This window comes from Sylvia atricapilla, chromosome 13, assembly GCF_009819655.1.
Source record: "Sylvia atricapilla isolate bSylAtr1 chromosome 13, bSylAtr1.pri, whole genome shotgun sequence".
In the NCBI taxonomy this organism is placed as follows: Eukaryota; Metazoa; Chordata; class Aves; order Passeriformes; family Sylviidae; genus Sylvia; species Sylvia atricapilla.
In genome coordinates this window covers 3,793,134-3,810,954 of record NC_089152.1, presented here as the reverse complement: position 1 = coordinate 3,810,954, position 17,821 = coordinate 3,793,134, and the positions used below count along the sequence as shown (strand labels likewise).

Genomic DNA, 17,821 nt, shown 5'->3' with positions numbered 1-17,821 from the left:
GGTCCTGAGCTACCACGTAAGGCCTGCAGAGGCATTTATGGGGTAACTGCACACGCTGGACTTTCCTGAAGACCATGATAAGGGGGTTTTAACTTGCAGGGTGAACTGCTCATACAAAGCTACATGACTTTCAAAACCTAAAATCCTTGAGAGATGCCTTTTAAGGTCATCCAGGAAACAAGGGAAGTTCTCCATCCTCTGAAGACATGCTGGATGTCCACGCTGTGCTGGGAAGGGAAGACAGTGGGTCTGGACCCCAACGGGTTAAAAATTAAACCAATGGACACGGAAAGCCAGAGTTCCCTGCTATCTGTTTGACCTAACAGCCTGGCAGGCACAGGCAGCTTTTGTCCTCACACATGCATCTCGTTTGAATCAGAGGGATCCTTCTAACATGGAAAAATACTGACGTGACTTCAACGTAAGCTATAAGCCTTGGAGAGATTTCAAACATGTTTGACACTGATACGGGACTAATTGTACAAAACTCCAAAGATCCACGGGGACAAAGAGCTGCCGGCAAAGCCTCGCTCTCCCCTTTGAGTGTGTGCAACCAGAGCCTTCAAACAGAGACATTTTCCAACAAAAGGATTCCCACCAACACCGCACTGGTGTGTTCTCCATTTCCCCTCTGCCTCCCCAGAAGATTCCGGTGTAGGTCGGAGAGCAGACTGAGCTCTTTGCTGCTGGATTTTCAAAAACCACTTAACACTAGGTGTCTTTGTTTCTAAGTGATGGGAACAGTCACCCAACCCAGCAGCAGGACACCACAGCCTCAGTGCATGACCTTACAGGATGGACATTGTCCACACTGGCTCCACCTGTCCTAGTAAACCAATCAACTGAAACAAAAAAAAAAAAAATGCATTGCCTTTGGAACTTTGAGCGATTAAAAGGAAATGGTGAACAAAGCTACCAGAGGCAGCTGCCTGAATGACACCAGCATCAGTTGACTGTGCCCTCTGCACTGACTAATACAATTTAAGCCAGCACAGCCACCACAGGATACTGGATATGCTGGAATTTACATTGCTGGTAATGGCAGAGCTGTTTACCAGTGCCCACGTTCAACCATCAGAAAGTCTCAAAAGCCCAAATCTTTTTTACTTTTCTACTTTTTTGAAGGGTTCTTATCTAAAAACTCATATCCAGCTTCTAAAGCAGGATTCAAACTGCCAGAGAGTCAGCAAGAACTGCAGTAATTTCCATTTATGACCGGCAGAATTCGCTCTCGAAATGAAGTCAATGTGGCAAGATAAGACAGAGTGGCCACCCAGATCCAGATCGACTGGTCACTAAAGCCCTGTCACTACAGATAAGGGTCATTTAGGAAGCACAAGCACACCACAGAAATGGGGATTTGCAGCATGAGGAATTCCTGAGGAGTGACAGTTTTAAGCTTCTAGAGACAGGAAAAACAGGAGGGATGATAGTGCTGCAGTCCTCTGCCATACACAGTAAACACTGTAAACCAGCCCGCATTGATTAAGCTTTTCCAAGCTGCCTAGATTATCAGAGAAGGATGGGAAGATGCTTCCTGCCTCAAATCAACCCCCCTCATTACTGTCAGATGGGAGAAAGGATCACCCTCAGTGCATTTCTTACAGAGAGCATTACACTGCAGAACACTGAGCCTCCACCTCAGCAGATAAAAATCCCAGATTTACCTCCTTTAATTCTGCATGAAAAGAGTAAGGACAGGGGGTGTTTCTTTTCCAGAGGAAAGGCAATATAAATCTCCAAGCCCTTTGCTAAAGAGCTGAAGTACAGCCTCACAAACTGACTCCACAGCCTGTTCTCCCTGCTCAGACCAAGAGTATCCCGACTGCATTTGGGCCTCTCATGCATTTCCTTACTCAAACCCCAAATGGCATTTTACAATCAAATCCTGTTATTTACTGAGGAATGCAAGACCTAAAGAATACGACCAAGATTCCATCAACATTCTTGCTTTCAAGGGCAGGATTAGAGCAGCAGCAGCAGCAACATCATGGGTATTTCTACAGCCTCTCCATCAACACTCGGGCATTTTCAGAGTGCCTGATCTGCATCCCCACAGCAGCACATGCCACATGCTGAGTGAATTTCTGTACAGGGCAGAAAAGGGCCCCTGCAACGCTGACCACAGGCATGGCAGTCCTGTAAGAAAGCCCTGCTCAAATCTTATAAATGAGAGAAAAAACCCAACAAAATCACAGGTTCAGGTCACAGGTAAAATGGTGATGTTTCAGCTGAGAGCAGCACACACAACAAGCTCATCCTCTACTCCAAGACAGAAAATTCCACGTGTCTCTGCTCTAAATCCAGCTGTCTAGGGAAACTGCAACACCCTATTTTCTAAGCGAAGTACTTGATGCCAATACCATATGACAGGGTTTTTCCATCCCTTAAAGAAGAAAAACACTGGAAGCTTTAGAAAACTTTTCTTACTGCAGTCTAAGTCCCAGGGATGGGGACAGGAGAATAAACACACACATTACACACCTCTCCAACCATGCTGCTTTCTTCAAGGTGCAAGAATATCACAGTGACCCGTGTTACTGCAGATCTGCTGCTAACCACAGACATTTTTCTTGTAAGTGCTGATTATCAGGGCTAAAGTAGCCCTTGTGTCTTACTTCTGCTATCTCACCTTTAGTTCACTCTAACACTGAACTTGATGGAGTCCCCTCCCTGCCACCAGATCTCAGTGATGCTGCAGAGCAGGGACATCTCTACCTCTGCAGCAGCATGATCTGAGACGGAAAAGGAAGCCCAGAGTAATCAATAATTCATGGAATTATGAGAAAAACGACTCCTTTATCTGTAAAAATGCATGAGTGGGAAAGCGATTTGCTTCAATTCTTCATAAAATTACACCAGTGGATTAACTGGTGCACAGTCTAACCCTATAAATGCAGGCTGGGGAAGGAAAGGCAGTGCTGGAGTGGGCAGGACAAGCAGCCCTGGAGCACAGGATGGGCAGCAAGGCTCCTTCCCTGCCTGGCATGTGGCACTGGGCACTGCAGGAGAGCAAGCAGTGCTCCACTTCCCTGCCTGACACACGGGGAGCTCTGTCTGCTCCCAGGAGCAACAGCCCACGTTGTATTAATCCCACATCCCCTGTGCCTGGAAGAGAGTGCCAAAGATCTGCTCAGCACCTTGGGCTGTGGGTGTCTGCCTGGGCAGCAAAGGAGCTTCTCAGGCCTGGGTGACTCCAGGGGAGATTACAAGGTTCATGCACAGCAGGGAAAGGCAATGATCAGCAGCTGAAGGCAATGAAGGGGAAGAAGCTGCTGCACAAAACAAAGTCACACATTTCTGAACGTGCTATGCCCTCAAAACATCCCCAGAGTTCACAGATTCTGGCTTTACTCATAAGCTAAAATAAGCATTTATCTGAGTGCTCCACCTTCCATCTGCACTGCAAATTCCACTCAATTCTGGACATAAAATATGCTTCTCCTAACATAAAATACCTGCCACAACTGAGAAAGTCTGGGATTAGTCTCATTTCTCTGATAGGGAAAGCTGATGCTGACTTCAGAGTGCAGGACAAGGGAAATGGAAGACATAAATCGAGCTTGCATCTACTGCCTTTTCTCCTTTCATGGCAGACATAGGACCAGAAACACTAAACCTGGGATGATTCCCACCCACTGGAACAGAATGAATAAGAAGAAATTTTCTCCTTTGTTACTGGTAACCAAAGTTACAACCATCAGCTGTAGAGAAAGAAAAAAAAAAGCCACCAAAAAACCACTACTTAGAACAAAATACAAAATATTTCTTACACGTCCTTATCATAAACCCACACAGGTCAATCTCCAGCAGTCCCCAAGGAATCATGCTAATTAAAAAGACACAAACAAAACTACACCAAAGGAGGACTTTATTTACTCTGATACTATCATAATAAATTTCTCCTCCAGGGTGCACTGATCTTCAAACAAACATTATTCTCCCCACCTCCTCCACTCCTACCATTCTGAAGTCTTTTGTCAAATATCTTAGTGTCCAATAGCCAACACATTTTCATTCAGCAGCAGACATCCACAAATAATTTGGATTTTTATACATGAGAATTTTCAGGAATTAGAATTTATTTCTTCTTACCAGAAAAATCCAAAGGAAGTGTGAAACAGGGATAGCTCTGGAAATCACACACACCTCCCAACCTAGATGATTAAATCAGCATTTCTCATAAGCAGTTCTTTAAACTTATGCTCCTGACATGGGCAAAAAAAAAGGTATTTTTTTACTATAGCAAAATAGAATATATTTCTTTACAAGATTAAAAAAAAAAAAAATCAGACATTGAAAAACATGGTAATTATGTAAAAAACATTAAAACCCTGAAGAACTTCAGGCATGATCTTCAGGCACTGGCACAGAGAAGCTCTCTTAGAAGGTCCCTCACTTGGAGCAGTCTCATAGCTACCAGCACAGATAAACCTGCTGTAAAACCCATCTTCTCACATCTCCCCCTGAAACCAGTGAATTCCATGCCTGGGCTGGTATCACACACAACAGAGTTCCAAGCTAAGTGCTGCCAGGAAAGCTCCTCATGGCCCCAGATAGTATCACTTTAAACCCTGTCCACTTGGAGCCCCTGTGTTATTCCAGACCACAGACTGAAAAGGCCTCTAAAATAAGCAGGGCCAGTTCCACCAGAGCTTTGCAGATTACAACCCAGACCTAAAAACACGTCTGATAACACACAGGAAGCAGATGTAGGATCTGCCATATTAGGCACCAAGGCATCCCACTGCTACATCCCTCATTAGAGTAGACTGACCACACTAGAGGGGTTTTCTGAAAGAGGGGAAAAAAAAAAGGTTGTTTCACTCCATTTCCTAACATTTCTAAATCACATTCTAAAAAAAAAAAAAAAAAAGGAAAATAAACAACAAGCTACATACCAACTTCCCCTCCAAGCCCACATCATACACGGATTCAGTGTTCCCAAAACACTGCTAGCTCAGCTGGGATCCTCACTTCTCCACACTCAGCTCTCCATCGTGATACTCAGGCAACAGCAAAGTCCCAGGAGGGCAGAAGACTGACCCAAGACTCAGTTGTCTCAACCAGGTGCACAGTCAAGATCAAAAACCCCAGGACCTTGGGGTGCACTCCACCCTCCTCCCAACATCCAATTTTATGCTGTCCTGAGGAGAAGTCTGAAATTAAGATCCACATTCAGGAGAAGACTGAGTCTTCTGGCAAACTTCCGCCATGAAAAGCAGGATGTGCTCACTCCTTAGCAACTGCATGTTCATTTCTATCCATGTGGAAGGTACAGAGCTGCTTGCTAGAACTGAAAAAATGAATGGCTTTGCTTCAGAAATATTCTGATTTTTACCTGCTAAAAGCAAGTCCCAAAGACCTGGGTTGTTTCTCTGACACTGCTGGGATTAGAAGATGGCTCAGTAGGTGTTTTTCTAGGGAGGGGAAGACATGTGAGGAAGAGGCCACCGAGGGACGGTGACAGGAGACAACAGACAGACAACTCGTGAACTGGCACATCCCATCAAGTGGGCGACACACGCTTGTACCAAAGGTCTCCCTGAGTGCCACACGGATCCCTGCCAGCCCCTGGATGTCTCTAAAAGGTATGGGTGACATTCTGTCTCCATGTGACAAGCCTCCAGTGCCACCCTACCTTCGCAGCTGAGCCCCACCAGGTACCCAGAAGGGCAGAACCTGCAGAACCACACTTCATGAGCCTCCAGAATTCACCATTTCTCCTGCTGTGTGGCAGATGCTCCCCAAGGCATCCCACTAAAATACTTCAGTATAAAATGGATGGAAAATTTTTTTTAGCCATTATGATTGTTGAAAATTATGCCTGATTGGTTACTTGACCAAAAATAAAATAAAAAAAAAAAAATAATAAAAAAAAAAAAAAAAAAAAAAAAAAAAAGGCAAAGCTGTTTTGTTAACACAATGCTTAAAGCTCAAAAAGCCCCTGAACACCCACAAAACACATTCCTGCACTGCAAGCTTGGGATACAGCTGAAAATGACTCCCATGTCTCTTTGCAAAGCTTATTGCAACTGGGATATAACATCAAACCTGGCTTCAAGTGCCTCAGTTGCCCCAAGGACCAGGGCAGCACCTTCCCTGTGTCACTGCAAGTGTTTGCAGGGCTGTGCAGTGGTCTGGACCAGGAAATTTGATCCAAGTTAAAAATACAGTTTATTTTCTGGGACCAAGTTATTTTTAACCCAGATGGAGTTCTCTGCTCCCAGTCAGTGCTCGAGTCCATAAACAATTGTACCAGCACAGAGGTTGGGACAGGGCAAGGAAGCATTTAAGCCAGCCATGCTATTAGGAGGGGGAAAATAAAAAATAAAGAAATAGAAAAAAGCACAGCTGTGCTTGGGACTGATGACTGACATCTTTAAGGTATTTTTCCCATAATATCTATGAAATACCAATTTCATTGCCACTACAGCTATCCACAAAACATCTTTACATTCTTCTAAAGAACCATCCAAGGTTCCCCCAACCCCACATTCCTCTGAACATCCTCTCCTCTCTTCAGTAATAACTTGTTGCTCTATTTAAGGTGAGATCACTAGAATTTAAACTGGGACCCAAAGGGGGAAAAAACATAACCAAAAAAATCCCCCAAAAGTTCAAACACGTGAAGAAAAAAACCCCACCCACTCTTCAAGACTTATTTCTGACTCCACAGGTTTTCGTTTCCCCACCACCTGAAGGTTTTCTTCACAGTGGTAACAGCTGAAGGATTTTTTGTGTGTCAGCCTGACTCTGCACAACAGATGGGGAAACCCATCCCAGCCCCATGCTGGGAATCACCAGCTCACATCCTCCTGCCCAGCTATGGAGAGGAAAATCAGCTTCAGCAAGGAGGAACTGATGCAAGTATGGCCTTGACTTGATACCAAAGTGATCAGCCACGGGCCTGAAGCATTTGCAGTTTCAAACCTAGACCTAGCAGAGAAATACATCAGCAAGAACATAAATCACCCCTGAGTGCCTCCAATGAGCCTTTTTCATGGAGATTATTTTGTTTTAAAGGAAATGAGAGCCATCTTTTTGCAGGTGCTGATGTTGAGCACACAAGGAAAGTGTATTTTCTTTCTTCATTTGATACTTATAAATAAGATTAGATCATGGTTCTCCAAATAGACATAACACCACACATCTTCACTCTTACAAACTCCAAGTGCTTTGCCTCACTTTTTTAACATTTCTAATCTCATGCCTCACTGCACTGGCACTTACAGAGCAGATTTCTGTGTAGCAAGAGATGCTTGCAGCTTTCAGTAATTCAGCACGTTACAGCTAAAGATAATTCCCAGATGAAGTTTTCTTACTTCCAACACAATCCCAAAAATCCACATCCAGGGCTGACTTACGTAGGTGTGGTCACAAACAGCAGCTGAACACACGCAGCTGCTGGAGCACCATTCCCTGTGATTACCCTGCAACCCAGCACAAAATTAAGGAATTTATCTTGTGGTGTGGGTGTGGCAAAATTGAAAAAACAATGGTGAAGGGGTTTTAACTTTTTTTAACTAAAATTGCTCCCAAATACAAGGATGAAACTTATTTGTGCATTTCAAAGAACAAGAAATTTTAAAGGCAATGATGGGTAGATGAATTAGAAAAATAAATGTGGATTAGAGCTGAAGCAACAAAAGACTTTTTTAGCTCAGTAACTGCTTTTATGGTTACTTCAAAAAATTGCCAGTTTAAGTGTGACTAATTTGCAAAATATTTAATTGTCTGAAAAAATGTATTGGTTTTGTGCAAATATGAAATCCAAATACTTCACACATCTACTTAAATGCATGTAAGCATGGCTGGTTTTCCTCCTTTTACTTGCTTGATTTGCAATGACTTTTTTAAATTTAAAAAAAAAAAAAACAAACAACTTCACAGATTCAACATCAAGCATTTCAGGGTTTCAGATCAGGCAAAATGCAAAGGTAATCTCTTGGAGAATTTTAACAAGATCCTAACATAAAAGCACACTCTAGCAAGAAATTGTTGATTATTATGTGACGTGGATAATACTTTTTTTTAATGCAAAACTGTCTCATCTCAGAGCATCATCCTGTAGCACAGGGCTCAAATACTTAATAAAAAGATTCTCTGATCTAAATAATGTTGATTAAGTGCTTCTTATTTCAAAACATCCCACCATGCTTTGCAGCCTGTATCCTGTTTTCACTCACTTCTTGGGAGCAGCTGCTCTGAAAGTGATTAATAGTGGATCACACTTAAGTCCACAAAGCCACGATGACAATATCAAATTGAAAAGCAAGGAAAGCACCAAATAGTTGTGTACTCTGAACTACTGACAGAGCTCCCGTAACTCTGGAGAAGAAGTACCTTTGCTAAGTGCTGATTCAAGCAGTGAAGAGCTGCACTGAGCTCTGTAAAACCACTGCCTGGAACACAACAATGCCTCCAGTATTAAACTGCAGCATTGATCATTCAAAATAGAATCCTAATGCAATCAGTCAAGCTCTTCCAAGGTTTAAGTTTTTCTCTGAAGTTCTCCCTTCCAGGACTGAGTAGTCCTGACCCTCCTGTGTGTACCAGATCTGACAAGGCAGCAGCCCAGGGCAGACTGCAGGATGAGAACACAAATATGCCCACAGTCCATCTAAAATGGACCTCTGAAAGTGCAGAAACCTTGTAGTTCAGCATGCTGGTACTTACGAGCTTTGGAATGCTTTGCATATTTTTCAAGGTTTACTATTTTTGGCATGGAAATGAGGGGAATTTAATAGTCTTATATACAATTCTGCAAGTGTTGCCTGAAGAAGCTTGCCACTTCCACACTGCATGAAAATGGTAACACCACCCTACCTGCTTTAGAGCAAGAAGGAACAACTGAAATAGTAATTTCTCGCTATGTGAAGTCTTCTTTTCATGCAAGTCTCATCCAAAAAAGCAAAATAAGCCAAACAGAATGAATAAATTCACATAACTGTGCCAATAACTTGCAAATTGGCCCAGTTTTACTACAACTTGACTACTTTCAACAACCAGCCACCTCCAACCCCTCTTTTTTCCCTTGGGCATTTCCAGGAGAATCTTCGATGTAAAACAGGGACATGGAAGATGATTAAGCCAACTTCTGCAGGTCACAGTTCAACACTGTCCAGCCCCAGACTTTGGCAGAGCGGACTGGACAAAGAGCTCAGTCCATGTTGTGAGCCAAGATGAAGACACTAAGCTACAACCCAGGAACAGCAATCCTGACTCCTCACCCACAGCAAACAGAGCTGTTTGCCACCTGTGAGCTACAAAACACGCCACTGTTCCTCAGCTTGCTTGGGTCCATGGGATAAAACTGCATTGATAATGTCACCAGCTGAACTCCTCTGCGGCACAGCTTCCTCCGGTTCCCTCTGCCCTGAGCCAGAGGAGGATGCTCAGACAGAGGATTAGGAGCCACACAAAAGCCATGTGCTCTCCAGCCCAGCTACAGGGACTGCAGACAGAGCCCAGAGAGCACTGACAGCGCCCCAGCCAGCTCCCAGGGACAAGGGCCTCTAGAACAAGCCTCCGGACTTGTAACGAGGGGCTTGGGAAAACACGTTTGTTTCTACAAATGTAACCTGACCAAGTCAGTGGTTCTCAGTCAATGCGGTTCACAGGGAGGACTCCCTGGAGGATTTCTTTGAAAAGCTTGAGCTTCTTCAGAATTAAAGTTTGCTGCATCTTTCTTCTAGCTGCAACAAATTGAATGCTCGCTACCCATGCACATTCCAGTAAATCCCCAACTCCAACAGGTGGATAAAAGAGTGAGAAAAACAAACCTGTGCCATCATCTCATGTTAGTTAGTCTATGGACTGTGGCTGCACATAAAAGAGACGCACAAAGCGGGTTTTTTAGTTTAAAAATCCGCAGGCATAACAAGTTCATGGAGAAAACTCTCACTGCACATCATGTCCTTGCCATTGCCGCTAAGCTGGCGAGGCACAACCTCCTGGCTGCATCACCAGAGGAGCAGCTCATGATCCTCCTTCTGCTCCCATCCTCTCAGGCACGTGTGCCCGATCAAGCCTTTTCAGTGTCCTGCATCCCATTTTCCCCATACATGAGCATAACTCGTCCCCCTGTCCCTCCAACAGCATTATCCCACAGCCAAAGCTGCTGAGGATCGGGATGTTCTCCCTCATGTGCTGATCTAAGCCTCTCTGGCTCGAGCTGAATTGACCTTTACCTTTCCAAGCCATGCCTTACCTTCTGGAAAGGATCCTCCAGGAAGAGCTTTTGGCTCACTCACAGAAATGGACACAAACTTCTGTCTTTCCAACATTCTCTTACCACAATATTCAAATTTCTGTATTTGCTACCCACAAACCAGTTATTCCTGAGGGAAATTGTTCCATTTAAAACAAACAAAATCTCCTCTTCCTACAATTTCTGCTTGCTAAAGGTTTATTTTATTACAGGAAAACCTTTCCAATTTCTTTTATGTCCCAAAGAACAGCCATGCTCCTAGAAGGCTCAAAAGAATTCCTAGATACCAGTGACTTGAGCTGACTATAAGAAGACAGCATCAGTATTGGTTTGCTCCTTGAAAATTAAAATAAATACACACCAAAACCTTATACACAATATATAATATGGTCCAGTGATACCTGGACCAACTAATCTCACCAGAGCTGACATTGCACATGCAGTGATGGTTTTTCTGTTCTGTCTTGAGGCCTCAAGAGAGGCCAGCTCAGCCAGCCAAGGTAAGGCTGTGCCATGGCTGACATGCTCATCAATCAACAAAACAAAGTCACTCTTCCCTCCTGCACTAATTACCACTTACACACACACTTAACTACGGAACTGACCTGTTTTCCTAGGCTAAATTTACATTATTCCTTCCTAACTGAACCTGGCTGCAGAAAGATGCTAAAAGGAGACGAACTGTAAGCAAAAGTAAAAAAAAAAAAAAAAAAAAAAAAAAAAAAAAAAAAAAAACACAAAAAACACAACCACACAAACATGAGGCATTTCAACTACAAATTCAAAAAAGAGGGGTCACTGACATGGGTTTTCAGGCTGCCATGGCAGATGTTATTTTTGAAATGACTGTTCTCCCTCACACGGGGGAAAAGCAGTGTCAGGATGCACACACACTGCAGGTTTCTCAGCAAATATCTGTGCAGCAGTTCATGTTCCCAAAGACAAACCTGCACCAGCACTTCAGCAGATAATGGATTTCACCTTCCCATTCACCTTGGCTACACAATTCTAGATTCACAGTGCTTACTCTCCTTTTATGCCTAACTAAACTCGGCTTGGAGATGAGAAAAAGGGTCTGAAATTTGTCTTGTTCTTAATGCAGTTAAGTAAAACAAGTCATTTCCTAATAGAGCTGAATCATGAATGCATTATAAAATAAAATAATTAACTTATTTTCAATCTTTTAAAAGAGCTAGAGTTTGAGTGTTTCATTCGAGCTGCTAACAGGTAACATTGACTTCTGTCACTGAGATGCATTTTAAAACATTTTCAAAAATCAGGCCTTCCAGTGCTCATATAGTTAATTCTCATTAGCTACTGCCCATCAATAGTGACAGAACAGTATCAATTAATATGATAACAACTAAGATAATCAGAATATTATCTAAAAAGGCTGTTTGTTCCCTTACTTAAGAAAAAGCTTGATGCATTTTCTTCTTGCCTTATATATATGAGACATTAAAAAGGGAGTAAAAAATTAAGAGAGAAGTGAGTATTCCTCCTTGTGTACATTTCCTTCCTCTACAACACCTCAACTCCTTAGGCAGCAAGCTGGAAGAAGAATCTGTAAGCTGTCCTGTTGGATATTTATACTCAAGTGATGAATTTAAATCTGTTTTGCTTAATGTGCTTTACATGTGCTTCCAAAACAACTCCAGCATATCCACCCAAACAGATTTCTTCTCCAGAAGCAGGAAGCTGAAATATGTAATATATAGTCCTATACATCACTGGTCCAGGGAAACACAAGAAAAGAGGGTTATAGAGTAATGAAATATGCCTTTAAGAACAAGATTTCAAGGCAAAATGTTGATTTATTCTTATGTTGCAGATAAATGGTACCTGCAGCCACTTCAAACACTGCTGCACCACAACACTCAAGTTAAATAGGGTTATCCTCCTTATGGGACAAATGGGACACTGCAACTTCAGTGACTGTCCCAAGCCCAATCTCACATCTTAAAATGCAAAACCCACTTTAAAGAGCCGCCCATGCAGAGACCTAACACAGGGAGACAGACACAAAGCATCAGGTAAAGTCTTTCAAAATTCAGACATGAGAGAGATTATAAAGATTTAAAGATAATGGAAAAAAAGAGCAAAAAATCAGTTTAAGGATTTTTCAATGAGTTTTACAAAGAGAACAACAGTAATAAATTACCTTGCTTCTCTTACTAGGGGTAGTCAGGAGAATTTTAAACTTACAACTACCTAACTTTCTGTACACAGGAAACACTCAATATGGCATGTTTCCCATAATTATCAACAGTGTTTAGCACGTAAATTGACAAAGACACAAAGTGTCTACAAACATTTATTTTTCAACTGTTTGGAACGCAGTAAATAATTAAATGTTTTTTTTTTTTTCTCTTTGCCCACAGGAAAAAGGGAATACAGAGCATAAGAAGCACTGCTCAGCATCTTCTTAAAACTAACATATTTAATACATGCCAAATTTGCTGGGAGAAATGGCTTTGTCTTGCAGAAAAGCATCTTAAAAAAAAAAAGAACAAACCCAAATTACACAACCCAATAAAAAACCCAGCAAGGGAAGACAAGACATTCATCATTTGTCTGTTGATATTTTAATGATACCAATGATCTAATGATTGAGCTCTTGAAAGATACAACAAGATAAAACTAAGTTATTCTTTGAAGAAAGATATGTAAGACTTCTTTCAAAAGCTTCAAAATCGGCTGCTCCAGCCTTCTACACTTTTGTTTTGGATGCAAAAAGCAGGCAGCATCATTTTCCCCTTTCTGAAATCCAAACTTTCCAAATGGAGCATGACAAAAGCTGAAGTCCTGAGTTAACTTCCACAGCAAGCTACAGGCATGCAGGGGAATCTGGTGTGCCAGAGCAGTTCTCAACAACATTGTTATCAGAGAAAGTGCTGACATCCAGCATTTAATCTACCAGCAAAACTGGAATCTGCATTCTTTCTCACCAGAACCTCCAAAGCTCATTTGCAGCACAGACTGATCCATGCTTTAACAAGATATATTAGAAAGTAATTAAATTTATTTTCTGGTTGATTTTTGGATTCAAATAAAACACGTCCCTAGGCTATAACCAGCAAGAAATTCTTCACTTACAATTAAATTACTGGTTATTTTTCTGCACTCCTTGTTGGGGTTAAATAAGGAAAAAAAAAAAAAAAAAAAAAAAAAAACCCCCAAAAACAAACAACCAACAAAGTGCCTGGGGTTCCACAAGGCCTTTCTCCTGCCATAAAACAATCCAAGCTCCATGGCCATTTTCCCACCAAACAATAAAAGTAATAAACACTATTCAGGCATTCCCAAAACTGACAGATTATGAAAAGAGGATGAAGGGTGTGGGGGGTAAAACGAGGTCTGACAACAACAAACCCTGGGGAACACACAGCACTGTGCAGATCCCACCAGCCCAACTGGAGCCACGTGACCCACGCGGGGTGGAATTGCTCCGGAGCCCACAAAATCCAGGGGGATTCACACACAGGAGGAGACACAGCAACAGCCTGGCACTGCCACCTCCTCTTCGTGAATGGGGCAGAGACAGGCACAGCGTGGCTGACGTGGGAGGTGGAAGGAAAGGACATTTTCCCATGCTGGGACACACCTGCAGCACCTTTCCCACCTCTCTGTGCTCCCAGGGCAGCAGATGCAGATGCTGGGTTTGGAGCTTCTGCCATTGAAGCACAGTGAAATCACAAGGAGTGATTTCCAAAAGGAGTGGAATGGAACCCAGTTCCACAGCTAAGCTGATTTGTTGGGTTTTTTTTTCTTCTAGCTACCTGCAGAAATAGCTGCAATAATCAAAGGCTCTCTGACTTCCAGGCTTAAAAAAGGGAAAAAAAGCAATGGAAAGACCCAGAGAAACTGCTGTCAAAGCCAACTAGAAGATTAATTATAAGGTGCCTGCTTAAATAAATAAATCCAGCGTAATTGCAGAATCTAGAAATTACTACTATGGATTATAAAAGCCACTTCTGGTTGGCCTGCTCTAAACCAACCAATTTAAAAACCCATCAGATATATGAATGGCATAAAAGCCTGGGTATAAACAGCCATGTCAAGTGCATTGTCTGTCTTCAAGTAAATTATATTAATGAACCAAAATTGTTTGGTTGTTTTCACACCATGAGACAATGTTTACACTTGGCAAAATCCTCTGGCCTAGATTTTCAAATAGGACTACTGGTTTCAGGCACCTTACATCTGATTTGTCAGACCACCCACCAGAGAGCTGCGGACAACAACACTTCTTAAGAGAAATAAATTCTGCTAATCAATCAGGGTATCTCACTGACAACACCAAATTTCACCTTTTTTCCTTTTTCACTCATAGAAAACGTTGAGAACGTATGTCAAGTGTTAAAATGAGATTTCAAATATTATGTTAGAGTATGATGCCACTGCTTCATAGAAAAAAGAACACACTGATGACATAAGGAGTAGGGAACAACATACAAAATCAGTGACAAGACTGCAGCAGTTTCTGTCAGTGACAGAAAGTTGATATATACAAAAATCCTTCCCATAAATTGGAGGATGCTTTATTTTATTGATATTGTCTTAGGATACAGAGTGATGCATTCACTGAGAAATACTCAGCATTAATTTAGAAGCCCTGGTTTGCAAACCCATTTTGGCAGAATGTCCACAGAGTAAGAATATGAGATAGTGCCTTAATTAAAGTTCACTTGATGAGGACAGGCCCCTAAAACACCCCAGTCTAGGCTTTACCTGAAGCTGCACCACTCTGTCTTGAGCTAGCAAAGAGTTTCTCCACCAAAGGCACAGCCCAGAGTAGCAGAAATAACAGATGTAAGAAATCAAGCAGCCCTCTATACTCCATGCTACAAAGCAAACCATCTGGCCCAGAATATTCCTCTCCACGATTACTACTTTCTTGCCTAGTCCTACACAACAGGTAGTGAAGAAACAGACTAAAGCACGTCGATAGAAGCCTTCCAAAGGAAATGCACTTAGAACAGACCCTCAGGAATACTTTCCTCACCTGGAGACAAGACTGCTACAGATGTAAGAGTCATTCAAGTACAGATAATGATTTATCTGGAAGTCATTTTGAGAAGCAATTCTCTTGTATAATTAAGGCAGCTTGGCTCAGGGAGCATGGAGGGAAAGTCAAACAAACAAGTTTGCAATCAGACTGTAACTTGTATCCATGTTTGTGCTCAGAAGAGAAGGGCTTGCTAAACCAGAGTTCCTGGTCCTTGTTTAACTGGTTCATCACTTGCCCCTGGCTGTCCCATTAGCTCTCACATCTGCAGCAGCACAAACACCGTGTTTTTATTATTTCTGCTAATCCTATTTTCCATGTATTACACACAACACTAAGTGTTTATTGCTCCGGCATGTGGGTAGGTTAAACCACACCTGCTTCACAAGAATGGAAAAAAAAATTACCAGTGCAACAAAGCACTTAACAAGAAAACTAAAAGAGTGTTAAATACCTCCTTCACCTAATTCTACTCAAGAACACATTACTGTAATCACATTTCTAGACTCTTCCTCTGTTGATACTGCCGTTACTACACTTCAGCTATCATATCCTAGAAAGTTCCTGTTTCCAGACTGTCTTTCCAACACTACAATGACAAAATCAACCTTCTGTACCTGCAGCTCCAGGCAATACAGTTCAAGGTCTCTCTCCAGATACTTCAAATGCTCCATGGAAATGGCTCAAGCTACACAAGAGAACTGCTGAGAGTGCAGCCTCCCACAGCAGCAGCATTTCACTACACAGCCACTGACAACCAAAAAAGCCTACCAAAATAAACCTAAAAACATAGAAAGCTGAACCTCCATGTAAACTGACTCCAGAAAGCAAAATGACCAAAAACCTTATAGCTTCCAAACTAAGGCTCTCTCTTCCTTTGACTCCAGCTCTCTCACAATTAATTTTTCATCCACAAGACACACCCACTCACCCACACAAAGCAAAACAAGCCCAGCACAAACCCTATAAATTTAATCAAGGAAGGAAGAGCAAGCACGAGATGTTTATTTCTATTTTTAAATACTTGGGAGGTGCCCCAATACTCCCTGCCTAGATAGATAACTAGGTAGGTGCTCCAGAACTGTGAGATCCAATGCACGATCTGGCACGAGCAGGCACATCCAAGCAGCAAAACATGAGAGAAGCTCTAAAGGCGATTAAGAAAGCTATTAAGAAAGGCTTTTGAAATAATTGTTTCCTCTAAGCCAGGACAGACACTAACTCAGGGTGTTGCTGCAGAGAAGAAAAAAACACATATATGTACACACATATATATGTCTGTATTCAAGCACACCAAAATGCTCTAAGCAGACTACGGTTTATAAAGAACAAGACAGTCTCCTCCTTGTTCCCACAGTTCGTTTCTGCCTCAAGCAAAGTTGGTTGCCACTCTGGTTGCTCTCTCCCTCACCCAAATGGTTTGCATAGCAGATATGCTGAACAATCAAGTTTGAACCAGGCCCTAATCCTGCTGACTTTTCTCGCAAAACTGCTGGAAAGGAATTCCTCCTGGCAGCTGCAGCGCCTCTGCTCATTAGTTTACCAAGCAGCAGCAGAATGAACTGGACAGGCACATCATTTCTGTGCTGCTGCTGCAGAGAACAGCAGTAAGGGCCGGGCAGGCAAAGGGAAGGCTCCCAGTTTCCCAAACACATATTGGGAAGGAGTACAAGAAAAGCAGAGGTTTGAGAAGAAAGAGAGCTTGCGAGAATCCAGGCAAGTTACTGCCACACTTGCTGCTGTTGTGGGAACACGAGCTGGGAGGAAAATCCTTTCCCTTTGCTGTAAGATTTGGAGGTGGGGATGTCATCCTTTCAGGGGTTTTTTAACTCCCTTAGGGTATTGTGTTTAACCAGGCACGGCACAGTCATTCACACCAATTCCAGTGTCTCCTGGATACTAGGAGAATGAGTAGGATAACATTGCAAAATAACTGTCCACTTGCTCATGACATTCTTTGTCCAGACAGCACCCTCACATACAGGTCAGATCATGCAGCCCACTCAGCACACACAGAAAAGCAAATGTTTTTGCTTCTTGCTATGCAATTTCCTTGAAGTAACCCCATTACAGCACACTTAATGTAAACAGAGCTTTGCACCATTTATGGTGACGAGTGAGCCCCGTGTTGTTGAACATTTCCTCCTCCTCCCTCATCCCAGGCCAGCTACCATTTCAATAAATATTTAATAAGTAGACAAGAAAACCAAGAAAGCTTCACAGCTTGAGATTTTCAGGTACTACATGCACCATGTTGAATTTATCTACTGGAAAGCATATGAACACTGTATCCAGAAAGCAGAGCATGAACAGCACAGGACAGGAACAGCACACTGAACTGAGTACCATTAAAGCAATGACTAAAACAGCAATGCTGGTTCACAGTGCAAAATGCTCCTTCTAGACCAGGCCAGAAGCTGGAGCTGGGACCTGTGATCACCACAGACTTCAGGGGACTCCCACTGTCACCAGGGACATGCTGAAAGATTTCCACTGCTTTCTCCACTCCCAAAATGCCCTCTCACTCCCTTAACACTTTTTCTCCTAAAAGGATCATCTGACAGGTGCACATAACTCTAACCATTCAAAGAAGAACCATT

General features: G+C 42.5%; 1 protein-coding gene across 1 annotated transcript in view; it reads right to left on the bottom strand.

Annotated features, from left to right (window-relative positions):
• IGF1R (insulin like growth factor 1 receptor) overlaps nt 1-17,821 on the bottom strand; it is a 171,359-nt gene that overhangs the window by 113,121 nt on the left and 40,417 nt on the right. The gene's annotated exons all lie outside the window — the stretch shown is intronic.